Source organism: Ursus arctos, unplaced genomic scaffold (genome assembly GCF_023065955.2).
Source record: "Ursus arctos isolate Adak ecotype North America unplaced genomic scaffold, UrsArc2.0 scaffold_7, whole genome shotgun sequence".
NCBI classification, from domain to species: domain Eukaryota; kingdom Metazoa; phylum Chordata; class Mammalia; order Carnivora; family Ursidae; genus Ursus; species Ursus arctos.
The window spans coordinates 63,034,475-63,046,594 of NW_026623089.1; positions in this window are offsets into that span (position 1 = coordinate 63,034,475).

The window sequence follows — 12,120 nt, forward strand, 5'->3', positions numbered from 1 at the left end:
AATCAGTCTGTCTTGGGAGCCTCATAGGGAAAGTTGGCCAAGATTGGAGGCAGGATTAAAGCGTTCCCGGATTCTCTTCGCTGTGGTACTAATTTGTCCCTTGCTCTCTTTAAGTTCTACACACGCGTGGTTTCAGCGAGCTGGGCTGAGGACGGGCCCGGGGGTCTAGAACCCTGGAGATCAGTCAGACAGGCCTGTGTCGGTAAGTGTTTCACATTCTGCTCTCTCGAGACTAAGCCCTTCTGCCTTTTGAGTGTCATTTGTGGGGTGTAAATACTCCCCAGCAATGTGATTTCATGCCTCCCTGTGGAGTCCCTGAACTTGTGGGGAACTCGGCTGTCTTGCACCATTTCCATTGTATTTTCACCATAGAGACAGGTTCGTTGTAAATAACGTCGAAAGCATAATATAGTAAAATGCAGTAAATTAATTAGGATATATGATGTTTTCAGTATTTATTAGCTGTTTGTACTATAAGCTTTTAAATTATAAATTTATATAATTTAATTTTTAATAGTGTCCGTGTTTAACAGCCAGCTGACACAATTCCCGGAATTTCCACAGTAGGCTCTTGGGAGCCTGAGGACTGCTCTAGGCACCTCTGGCTCGGAGCAGGCTGCGGTGGGGTGGCTGGAGGTCAGAAGGTGCTCCTGCATCCCAAGGCCTCTGCTGTGTCTGTGTCCTGTTGCAAAGGAGGATGTGGTGCCAGTGGGGAAAGTCATTTACTGTGGGGACCTCACGCCCAAGCCCCGCTGCCGGCCGAGAGCAAGCTTGGGTCTGGACTCAGCTGAGGACAAAGGGTGGGGGAGACTCCCTCAGCACTCTCAAGGCCCTGAGGCAGCCACTCTCATGGGACGGATCCCATGTGTCAGGTGCAAGGCCATGGCCTAGAGCCGGCGCGCTCCGGCAGCACAGATCTCCCGCCTGACTCCGCCTTGACCTTCTTCCCCGCCACCCTGGTCTGCAGCCTGGGCTGGGGGCCAGGAATTCTGTCCTCTGAAACAGGAGCATCACAGGGCGGGTGGAGGGGCTCTGCGAGGAACTCGTGTTTGCCCTACTTGTTGGAAGCCGGTCTAGACTGCACAGGCTGCCCCATAGCTCACTCCCCTTTGTTGGACTATAAACTGACACCCATGTTTAATGGCCTTGGGGAGAATCAAACAGTTAAGTGGCAAGGCCAAATCATTGGGCTCCAGAACTTTCGATCTCTTGATGGAAAAGAATGTGGGGACAAAGTGGACGGATCATTGTGAGGCACGCCTCACAGGCATGGAATTCCAGAGCCGTGGCCTTTGGCACCTGCCACAAAATCCTTGGGAAGCTGTTGGGGATATAGTGGCACAAAAGGCGGGGGCGGGGGCGGGGGGAGGGAGGCTCAGACTGGAGGGAAGGGAAAGCTGCGAACTTCATTTGGTGAGGTCCCTGACCTATCTGAGTGTCCATGTGTGGGCAGGCTGTGCTCTTGGAAACAAGGCGGCCTGTCCCCAGGCTCAGTGCAGCATCTGAGACACCAAGATGCTTGGATCAAAGGGGAGATGGACTGAACTCTCCCTGGTTAGTTGATATGAAAGATGTACTGTGAATTTCTTTTCCAGTTATGATAATGGTACCATGGCTATTTCCTTTTCTCTTTTCTTTTCTTTTTTGTCCTCGTCAGTGGCTATTTCCCTGAGAACTTGGGCCCCAGATCCTTGAGAAATATCAGGACCCTGGAATGAAGGTGTCAGGGAAGGCCACAGAAACAGAAACCCATCTGGGCAAGATTCTGGGTTTACCGTGAGAACTTTCTTGAGGGCTTTAGGCACATGACGTGCCGGAAGAGCTTTCCCCTTAAATCTGAGGCCAAAGGCTTACTCAGCAGAGCCATCCCCTGGTAGGGACAGGTTGCCAGAGAGGCCACAGAATACAGCTGGAAAGGACAGAGCTTGAAGCAGCAGAAGATGCAGGTTTGGGGTGAACGAATTCTTTCCTGACTCATGACTTTATGGGAGTTTCTAAATCTTTCTAGTCTTGCTTTGTTACGTGTTCCGACTTCTTATTGATGAATATAATACATTCAGCCTGTTTCTTATCTGTAAATAAAAACGATATTTCTAAAAGATCTGCATCTTTTAGAAGTTCATAAATAAAATATTTACGAAAGCCATGATAGGATGTTTTGGGTTTGCTTTAAAATAATTTATGGGGGGAGGATGAAAAAGGGGGTGTGAGCGTAGATAAAGCAAGATGGGCAGTATGCCGACTGCCTAAATTATGTGATAGATTATTCTCTGCTTTGGTATGTTTAAGATTTTCACAATAAATTTTTCAAAAATAGAGGGATCAAGAGATTTTTTAAAAGATTTACTTATTTATTAGTGAGAGACAGTGAGAGAGAGATCGCAAGCAGGGAAAGAGGGCAGAGGGAGAAGCAGACTCCCCACTGAGCAGGGAGCTGATGCAGGACCCAAGGGGATCGAGAGATTTTAAGGATGGAAAGGAAGAAGGGAGTTTTGAGAAAGACAGAGCTAGAGATGTCACCATAGGAAATTCTAATATTTGCAAGAAGGTGAAAGCATTTCAGACACCACCCCCCAAAATGCGAACCATGGCGAGAAGTTGCACTGTACCAAAAACAAGTTTATGACTTTGTGAATTGTGGTCTCTGAGCAAGTGAATTGATATCCTGGTAAAGTTACACACAAGGACATGTTCTCTCTTTTAGTCCCTTTTTGTTCCCATGTACACATTTCCATAGACAGTAGGGCTCAGCTGATGGGGGCTTCCCCTTTGCTTGGGAAACACCACTGCCTGCAGCTGTCCCAGGGTGTTCAAATTCTTTAGTTGAGATGTACTGTGGTTGTCATGGTTTAAGATGACCTTATGGAACTCTGGAACTGTAAGAGGCCTGGGAGTCCTGACCAAGGTCCACCAGTAATGAGCCTTCTGAAGAATCAGTCAAGTATGGAGAGAGACCCTGAGTAGTATGCCTGAGTTCAAGATTGACATGAGAGAGAGGAAATCACTGGGCTTTATTTCGCTTTGGCATTTCAATCTCTTTGTGGAAATATGAGGCTCAGATTTTAGGTGCTTTTAAAATTGCTGGCCTTTCTCTGCGGTTAAGTGTTCGTGACTCATTGGATAAGCCCTTCAGGTGATGCAATGCATAACCCCAGGCTGGGTAGCGCGACGGGGCGTAAATCAAGGTGACGGGCAGAATTCTCGGAGCGTCGGCTCTCAGGTGGGCTTCATACCCAGTTTAACAATCTCAGAGCTTTGCAGAAGCTTCTAACTTGCTTGCTCACTAGCCCTAGGTCAGTACTTAAGAATAGCAATTTAAAAGAATTCAAATGGCCACACGGATGTGGGCAGCACATTTCTGATACTCTGAGCTCCAAGGGATCATCACCTATTTAGTCTTGGCTGCAACACCGAGAGGTTTTACTAAAACTAAATGTAAAGAAATGTGGGGCGGAGAAAACCTCTACTATTCTCTACTCTCCTCCTAACTTCTCCACAGATAGAATTTGTTAATTTGCCTGGGTTGGCCTCTAGGACAATGACACCTGAGTCATGAATCAGCCGACGTTGGATTCGATTCTACTGGTAGCCACACTTCCATTTTCCTAATCCGAGGAATCCTGTCTTCAAATTCCATGCCCTCATCTGAAGAGGTCCTAGGTTTCCTTGGTCCTGAAGAAAATACTTCAGAGAGAGGTTTGGCACAGTTATCCAGAGTTGCGTTACTGAGATGGGAGTTACAGCAGGTTGGAGGAAAAGAGGAGTGGTTTTATTTGTAAAGCATTTAAAAACCAAGTTCTTTTTTACGTTACTTACTCTCTGTGTACTTTAGGAAAACAAGGCCTTAAATCGGCATCAAGATGTTCAATTGTCAAATAGCTTTTCCTACCATTTAGACAAAGTGCAGGTTATTCATGTTATTGGCCTTTTTTTAATGCATTGAGAATCTCTCCAAAGGTGGTGGGGGGGAATACCTACATTTCAAACCCTGAGCCAGGTTGACTTGAAATATCTATGAACCCATACCCCGAGTTGCATTTTGGTTTGTTTTTGCATGATGAATGCAATTATCTATAAGCTTGGCTCAGCCTGGTTACATTTCTGGAGGAAAGTTGAGCCTACCTGAAAGCAGACGCTAGAAACTCACCCATCTTGACCTCTCCCCTTAATCGGTTTCTAAGAATTTTCCTTCTCCAGGATTCACCGCCTCATCAAATCTGGCAACAGGGAGACAAGAATAAACCATTCAGAATACAAATCAGAACAATTAATATGAGGTGTGGCTCATTTTTTCTTTATTTTAAAGCTTTTTTTCTGTTCTTTTTGCATCAGAACGTGCTTTTGTTTTAGCTACTCGTGTATTTCCTGAAGGCATACGTGTGAGCCTCGATGGACACTTCGATCCCAGGATGAGCTGTATAAGCACTAGACATCCATCCACTTCCCGAGACTTCCTCATAGAGTGTGTGGGACGAGCATGTTCCCATATACGAAGCTCTCACGACACGGACTTGGAACTTAGGGCAAGCAAGCCCTCAAGCTAGGAGCACTGTTATTAAGTACTCCTCTCTTCCATGACTTTATCACACCAGGATTGTCATGATCCCAGGCTCTGATGATAGATGTCCATCTAGCTTGTCATCTCTCTAAGTTTTTCTTTTCTGCACCTGCAATTAAGAAAAGACAGTGGCTTTCTTCCAAAGCCACTAGTTTTCTGTCGGCAGTACCGTGGTGTGAATGCTGCATCTGAAATACGTAATATTCCTTTCACGATTTTTCTGAGTCATTTATAACTCCTTTGGAGTGCTGTGTTTCTTAGTGAATTAGTTAGGTGCTTGATTCTTATGAAGTTCCCACCTTCAAAATGTGGTGACGTATCCGTCCCGAAAGCAGAGCCGAACTCTCCACCGCTTGCCTGCTGCGTCAGCTACGGAACTCTCCCCCAGCATGTCCAGAAATTGACACTGGGCCTGGTGGAGCTGGACGGGGCAGAGACAATGGGCAATAGCTTTTGATTACTGTTCTTTGTCACTTCCTCCCCACTGCCCCCCACCATGCCCAGGCCATTCTCATCACTTGAAAAAATACTGGGCTAATTAAGGAACGGAAGCTAGCTTCCTGACAAATATTATCAAGCACTGACGGGCAGCTGCAAGTTGCCAGTTCCTTTCACTTTGGATGAACCTTCCTGCAAGAAGCCAGTCTGCCTTCCTCAAACAAAGCTGCACTCACATGGGACCCTGCGCATTCCGCTAAGTAACAACACGCACAGGCTCCGTGTGACTCTAACGGTATTGTCCATCGTCGAGGGATGTTTGGAGCCTGGAGTTTGATGAACACTTCCTTCCGCTGCACAGAGGGCCCTTGGAGGGGCCATGGGTTTGTGAGAAGGGACGTGCTGGTTCTTGGATGTTACCGTCCCGGGATTTGCTTGGTTTTCTTCCTAACTTCACTGACACACTCACCAAGCCAGATTATCCTTAATAACAAAAATCCAAATTGCTTTTTAAGATGAAATTGGGGAAAAGTACTTGAAAGACATCTTGAATACATAATTCCAATAGGATTTTTTTCATTACTTCAATAGCAATTTTAAACTACAACGCTTTTTGAAATTTAGAAAATAAACATTAGGGGCGCCTGGGTGGCTCAGTCGGTTAAGCACCTGCTTTCGCTCGGATTATGATCCCAGGATTCTGGGATCGAGCCCCACATCAGGCTCCCTGCTCAGTGGAGAGTCTGCTTCTCTCTCTCCCTCTGCTACTTCCCCTGCTTGTGCTCTCTCTCTGTCAAATAAATAAATAAAATATTTTTAAAAAAAGAAAATTAACATTAGAGATCTGTCTGCAATGATAAAAATGGGAGTTAGAGGCAGTGTATGTAACATTTTTGCATCAGAATGAATGGGATAAGAGAAATTTGCCAGAAGGAGGTGGCTTGTTTTGGTATGGACCGCCCTAGCAATTCCATAGCTCCCCCTCCCACCCTCCTCTGTGTCCGAACTTTCCTTGTTCCTCCTCCAAGGGGAAGAGCTGTGATGCGTGGGTCAGAAATCTTATCCACGTCTCGGATTGCACGGGGATTCGTTGGAAAAGTGAATAAACTGGGAGACAGAGCTTCAAGTCTCCTGTGGTCACTGGCTGGCTCGCGGCGTCCTGGACCATTTCCTCCACAGCTTTTGCATCGAAGTCCAGCTCTGGGTCTGACACATAGGAAGGGCTCACAAACTCCTTGAATTTATATATCTTACTCACCCAACTGCCTAAACCAGAAATCTGGGGGGTGTCCTGGACTTCTTGCAGTCTCTCTCCACCCAGTTTCAGCCAGGCACTAAATCCTGCCATGAGACTCAATCCTGTTCCCCTTTCCGCTCCCGCCCTAGGTCAGGTCTGTCCTTACCGCCCACTGGGCTGTTGTAAGAAATGGTTTCCCAGCTGCTTTTCTGCCCTCCAGTCCCGATCCCCCAACCCCTCCTCCTTTTGTCTTTCTGGACAAAACGGACCGTATCTCACCCTTCCCGAGAGTAGAAGTGTTAACCTCCTCTTGCCTATGGGATGACGTGTTTAACATAATGCAAAACTGGGAAGCAGCTTCATAGTTCTTACTCTGGGCTCTTCTAAGCGTTCCAGGCATGTGAACGCACTTAATCCTTGCAACAGCTTTCCACGGGGATGACTGGTATGATCTTCAGTGTATGAGGGGGGAGCCTGGGCAGAGCGAGGTTAAATCGCTTACGTGCAGTTAAACGGCTAGTATGTGATGAAACAGAACATTCAAGTTTTTACAGAGCCCTGCTTCGTCTCGTTTTGCGGAAACCCGAGTACAGTTGAGACACAAGTTGCATTAGTCTGCGTGCTGCGCTGTGCTCACCGCGAGGCTGACCGGCGTCTGTCACCATACAGCTGTGCTCACCGTGAGGCTGACCGGCGTCTGGCACCATACAGCGTTAGCGCAATGCTGCTGACTCTGTTCCCTACACAGGCCCGTCATCCGCGTGAGTCTTTCATTCCACAGCTGGGAGCCTGTCTCTCCCCCTCCCCTTTGCCCATTGTGCCCATCCCCCCTGACCCCTCAAGTCTCAGTTCCATCTGGCCACCTCTGCCTTGTCCCTTTCCTCCAAGGATGCAAGCTGCAGGCCACTCTCACCCTCCCCGTAGCCACTCCCCGTCCTCCCCAAGCTTTCACTCCTCTCATAGCTCCGCCTCAAAGCCCTTCCCCACTGACTCCATGGCAGGTCCCCACCTCGCTCGGACTTGGCCCTGGCATGTGTCCTCCATCAGTCAAGTCTTTCCACCGCATGCCCCCCTCTGTGTTGCCCACCCTCCAAATGTCTGAGGGCTGCTCGATGTTAGGAATGAGACAGACAACAGGAGCTAAGTCTAGGGGTGGTCTTCGGGATCTTATGATTATTTGGGGGAAAGAGGCTAAAAGCCCCGGAGCAGCACGGAATGCGCCATCAGGAAAGTGAGCACAGGGCGCTCTGCGGGGACGTATGTGTGTTGAGGAGTCTGGGGTGTGGGAAAGTATTCGTAGAGGTAATGCTGCAACTAGGAACTGAGGGGCGAAAGGGAAGTCAGAGTGGGGAATTAGGGAAAGGCAAAGTTTTGAGACAGAGTTGACGAGCTCGGAGCCGAGACAGCGTGTAGCAGGTGTGGGAACGTGCGTGTGTGGAACCCACTCATCTCGCCCACTGGCTGAGCTCCCTGAGGACATCCAGCCTCCTCGGTGGCCTCCAGGACATCTCAGCAGAGTTAGACCAGAACCCAAACACTGTCATCTCTGGGCCTCTCTCCCCCGTCTCTTCACTATGAAGGCCACGCGAGGAGGCGGCTGTCGTCCTTTGGATTTTCTGAGAGTCTGTGAACCAAGAAGCCATGGAAGCCAAGTAGGAGGGTCTCAGTCTGTGAATCGCTGAGAGCCCTGGCCAGCCAGAGACGAGGCTCAGGCTCAGCTTTTCACCTGTTAGTAAAAAAAACGACAACGTGGGGGTAGGAGTGAAGACAGTGGAAACCAACTTAGCCTCTACATGCTTTCTCTCCTCTGCAAGCCTCTTGCTGCCATCGCTGGTCTGAGTGTGCGATCGTTTGCAGGGCTGGTGTGAAGGCCTCTTATGAATGCAGCGTCCCTGAGAGACCAGACAGAATGAATATACAAGGATCCAACAATCTATAAAAACAGGACTCTGACCTACAACCTGCTACAACCAGCCCAGAAAGCCAACCTGCTACCCCCAGAACCAGTCCAGGCAGCCAGCCCATAACCCCTGTGGCAGACAGCCCCACACAGCCAGGACTCTGCCACGGACAGTTTGCCTAGTGTCTGCATCCATTGCTAATTCAGGACCAATGGGAGAAAGCCAACATGCGTCCCTAACCCGTCACACAGGATCCCCCACTTCTACTTGGCCTGCGTATAGCTTCCCCATGCCTCCAGTCTCCAGGCAGGGCACACTTGAAGCCTTCTTTTTTATCCACTATAAAACTTTGCCAGTCTCCTGCCTACCCTTGAGTCTCTGCCCAAGGTAAGTGACGTGACCGACTTCGTTGCTAGGGCAACCTCCGAATAAATAGCCTTCGTTTGTTCTCATTTGGATGGTTTTCATTCATTTCCACAGACCGAAAGACGTTCCTTTAAGCTCTGGGTATTCTGTTTATTTTTTTCACTGTTGGATCCATTTCCCTTTTCTTAGAATACCGGAGAATGTTTTCATCATCTGCAAACATTGACCAAGATTAGGCATGTTCGTGTTGGAAAGGGCCCCGTATGAGATCAGAGATAGCATGGGATTCCCACTCTCTCATTGTGCTGTGACTGTCAGCATGTCCTTTGGCCTTCTCATAGATCCACCTCCTTACCTATAAAATGGGATTAAGAAATTATACCTGCATAAAGCCTGGGACCACACCCATGGTCCTCAAAGTTTGCATCTAGTGTACTACTCTCAGCACTTTCTCCCTAACCCCGGTCAAATAAAAACAAATCTAGACTAAGGTATGGAGAAATTTTATTTGAGAAGACTATTGCAATAGGAGAATGGGACTATTGCAACAGGGAGAACATTCTGAACAGAAGATCTGCAAGAGTCTCAAAAGTTTCTACAGACTGGTGTGGTCAGGAAAGGTTGTTCTGTATTCTGATCTGGGGGTCAGAGTTCAGGGGCCTGTGGGAAGGGGGGAAGCTTGACTAAAGTTTGGTCAAGTCGCATTAGCCAGTATTTTATCCAGATTCGTTGGTGGGGACAAACAATTCAGCTAATCATTTTATGAGACAAGGAAGGGGAAGATGGAGGGTCTGTGTCTGGTCTTGTCTTAAGTAAACAGAGAGGCATCCATGGGTCTTATCTAAGTCACGTGAACTGTGGTTCTTTGCAGAAAGCCATTTTGAAGCACGAAAGTGTAGGGGGATTTCTTGACTACTGTTTTCTAAGAACACAGGGCTCAGGTAATGTTCAGCATTATCATCTGCTGATGTGTGAATGGATAAACAACACATGGTAAATGCATTTAGTAGAATATTATTCAGTCTTAAAAAGGAAGGAAACTCGGACATGCTACGACGCCCAGGAATCTTGAGGACGTTGTGCTAAGTAAAATAAGCCAGTGCCCAAAAGACAAATGCTGTATGATTCCACTTACACGAGGTCTCTAGAATCATCAAAATCACAGAAACAGAAAGTAGCACAGTGGTTACTGGAGGTTGGGAAGAGAGGAGAGTGGGGAGTTATTTCTGAATGGGCATAAAGTTTCAATTTTGCAAAACAAAAAGAGTTCTGGAGATTGATTGTACAACAATGTGAGTGCACTTCACACTACTGAACTGTATACCTAAAAATGATTAAGATGGTAGATTTAATGTTGTGTGTTTTACTACAATCAAAAATTCTTTAAAAATTCAGAATTGTCAGTCCTGTCTTTTTTTTTATAACTTCTTTTTTAAAAAATATTTTATTTATTTGAGAGAGAGAGAGAGAACAGGAGGAAAGAGAGAGAGCATGAGCAAGGAGAAGTTGCAGAGGACAAGGGAGAAACTGATTCCCAGGACCCTGGGATCAGGACCTGAGTTGAAGGCAGATGCTTCACCGACTGAGCCGCCCAGGTGCCTGATGTCAGTCCCTCCTTTTGTTCAAGATGAATAAGTGTCATTTATCACTGAACAGCTCAAAGGTGGTCTTAAATCTCCTGAGTGGAAAAATCATCTAAACTCTCATTGGCATTGTTGCTGCAAAATCAGTCCAAGCATCTAGAGGTTCTGGATAAGATCAGCTGATTTAGAATCCGACTGATCAGGCACGTTAAGAGAAGGATGACCAGAGTGAAATAGAGAAATATTAATATAAATAGTTATCTTAGGTAAAGAGCCAGGAGTTGCACCCTAGGGCTGTCTATTCCAGTAGATTCCAAGAGGCAGGTGGTAATCCAGCACTGCTCATTGAATTTGTTGAAGCTAAGATGTCAGTGCTCTTGGGAATGCCGTCCATGGTCTTGGTTGCCTTGTATAGCAGGCCAGCCTGTGCTTGGGCTGCTGCGGGGAGGAGTCTTTTGAGGTCTATCGAGGCTTTGGATTGCAGTATTTCCTCAGATGCCGGGGAAAAAAGCCAACGGCAAGGCAACCTAAAGTCTCCAGGAGGATCTGGTCAGTCATATTTTAGTTCTTGGTGGCGCCAAGGCAAGAGACGGGGAGAACGATTGGAAATGTTAGTTTGGATGGTTGTAGACCGATACTGAAGGAAAACAAAAGAAGCAAAAATTTAACAAGGTTTGACAATGTGTGCAAGATGATAGGATCTGGTTCAGTTTACAGGGGTTCACGTCCATCAGTTACCTGCACTTTACAGAGAGGCTCAGACTAGCTCAGAAACAATGAGCAGGGCCAGGATCTGATAACCCGCAGGTTGTGCTACTGTTTTCCCCTGAAACACAAAAATTCTCTCTAGAGTTCTCCCTCTTTTGGTCAAAGATAATCACAAAGAAAGATCATTCTTGACCATAAAATAAAGCTAGTCTCATTAGATATGACCTGATTATTTACAGAGGTGCAGGAAGAATGATGATTTAATGGACAGGCCTTTTCAAGTTTGCTTTGCTGAAAGTTTTCATAAGAAATCTCAGAATGGACTTTAAAAACCTTCTTGAGGCTTAAAAGCCAAGCCAAGAACTCACCATCAGATTTCACCTGTATGATGCATAGATGTGGGTGAATTCCTCTCTTTTCAAGGTCTCTCAAATAGCCCATATCTGAGCTTGCCAGGAAAAGAACATTTTACTCCTCTGTAAGTCTGCAAACGCTGTAAGCCAGATACCGTGGGCTGGTTTTTGCAAGAGGGCTTCGTAAAGCATTGGCTCTAAAAACTCAACCTTACTTCCTTTTTTTTTTTTTTTAAGATTTTTATTTATTTATTTGACACAAAGAGAGACAGCCAGCGAAAGAGGGAACACAGGCAGGGGGAGTGGGAGAGGAAGAAGCAGGCTCCCAGTGGAGGAGCCCGATGTGGGGCTCGATCCCAGGACTCTGGGATCACGCCCTGAGTGGAAGGCAGACGCCCAACGACTGAGCCACCCAGGCGCCCCTCAACCTTACTTCCTTAAAGCTAACTGGCCACACCTAATTCCTTCTCAGATATAACATTCTGGACAAAGCCTTTGTTGTACAACCAATGTTTTCTATTATATCCTATTAATAAAGAGATCAGATTCTTACTAAACCTATGCAAATAGTTATATCACCATGAAAATAAGAATACTCAAAAAGAGTTTCCAAATTCTGGAGGGATCAGACAAAGAGAAAAAGATAATGCTTCATTAGAAATGTTTCATTTAGAATGTTTCATTTCTATTTTTTCAAAAGAATAGCCTTTAAAATTATAGAAAAGAAAAAGGAGTTCCTTACATCCAGAAAACAGAATATTAAAGTATTAGTAAAATTTCAAAAAAAAAAAAAAAAAAAACCTCACAAAACTCGAATCATCCCTCAACAGCTTACTCAGTTCTGTGTAAGTGTTGCTCTGCTCCATCTTGGATTAGCAGCTCAGGAACCCATTAATTTCCTTGTTAGTGCTGGAAATGCCCACTCAGTCCAGTGGTATCTCAAAACTGTTTAAGCAATGACATTAGAAGCCTGTGC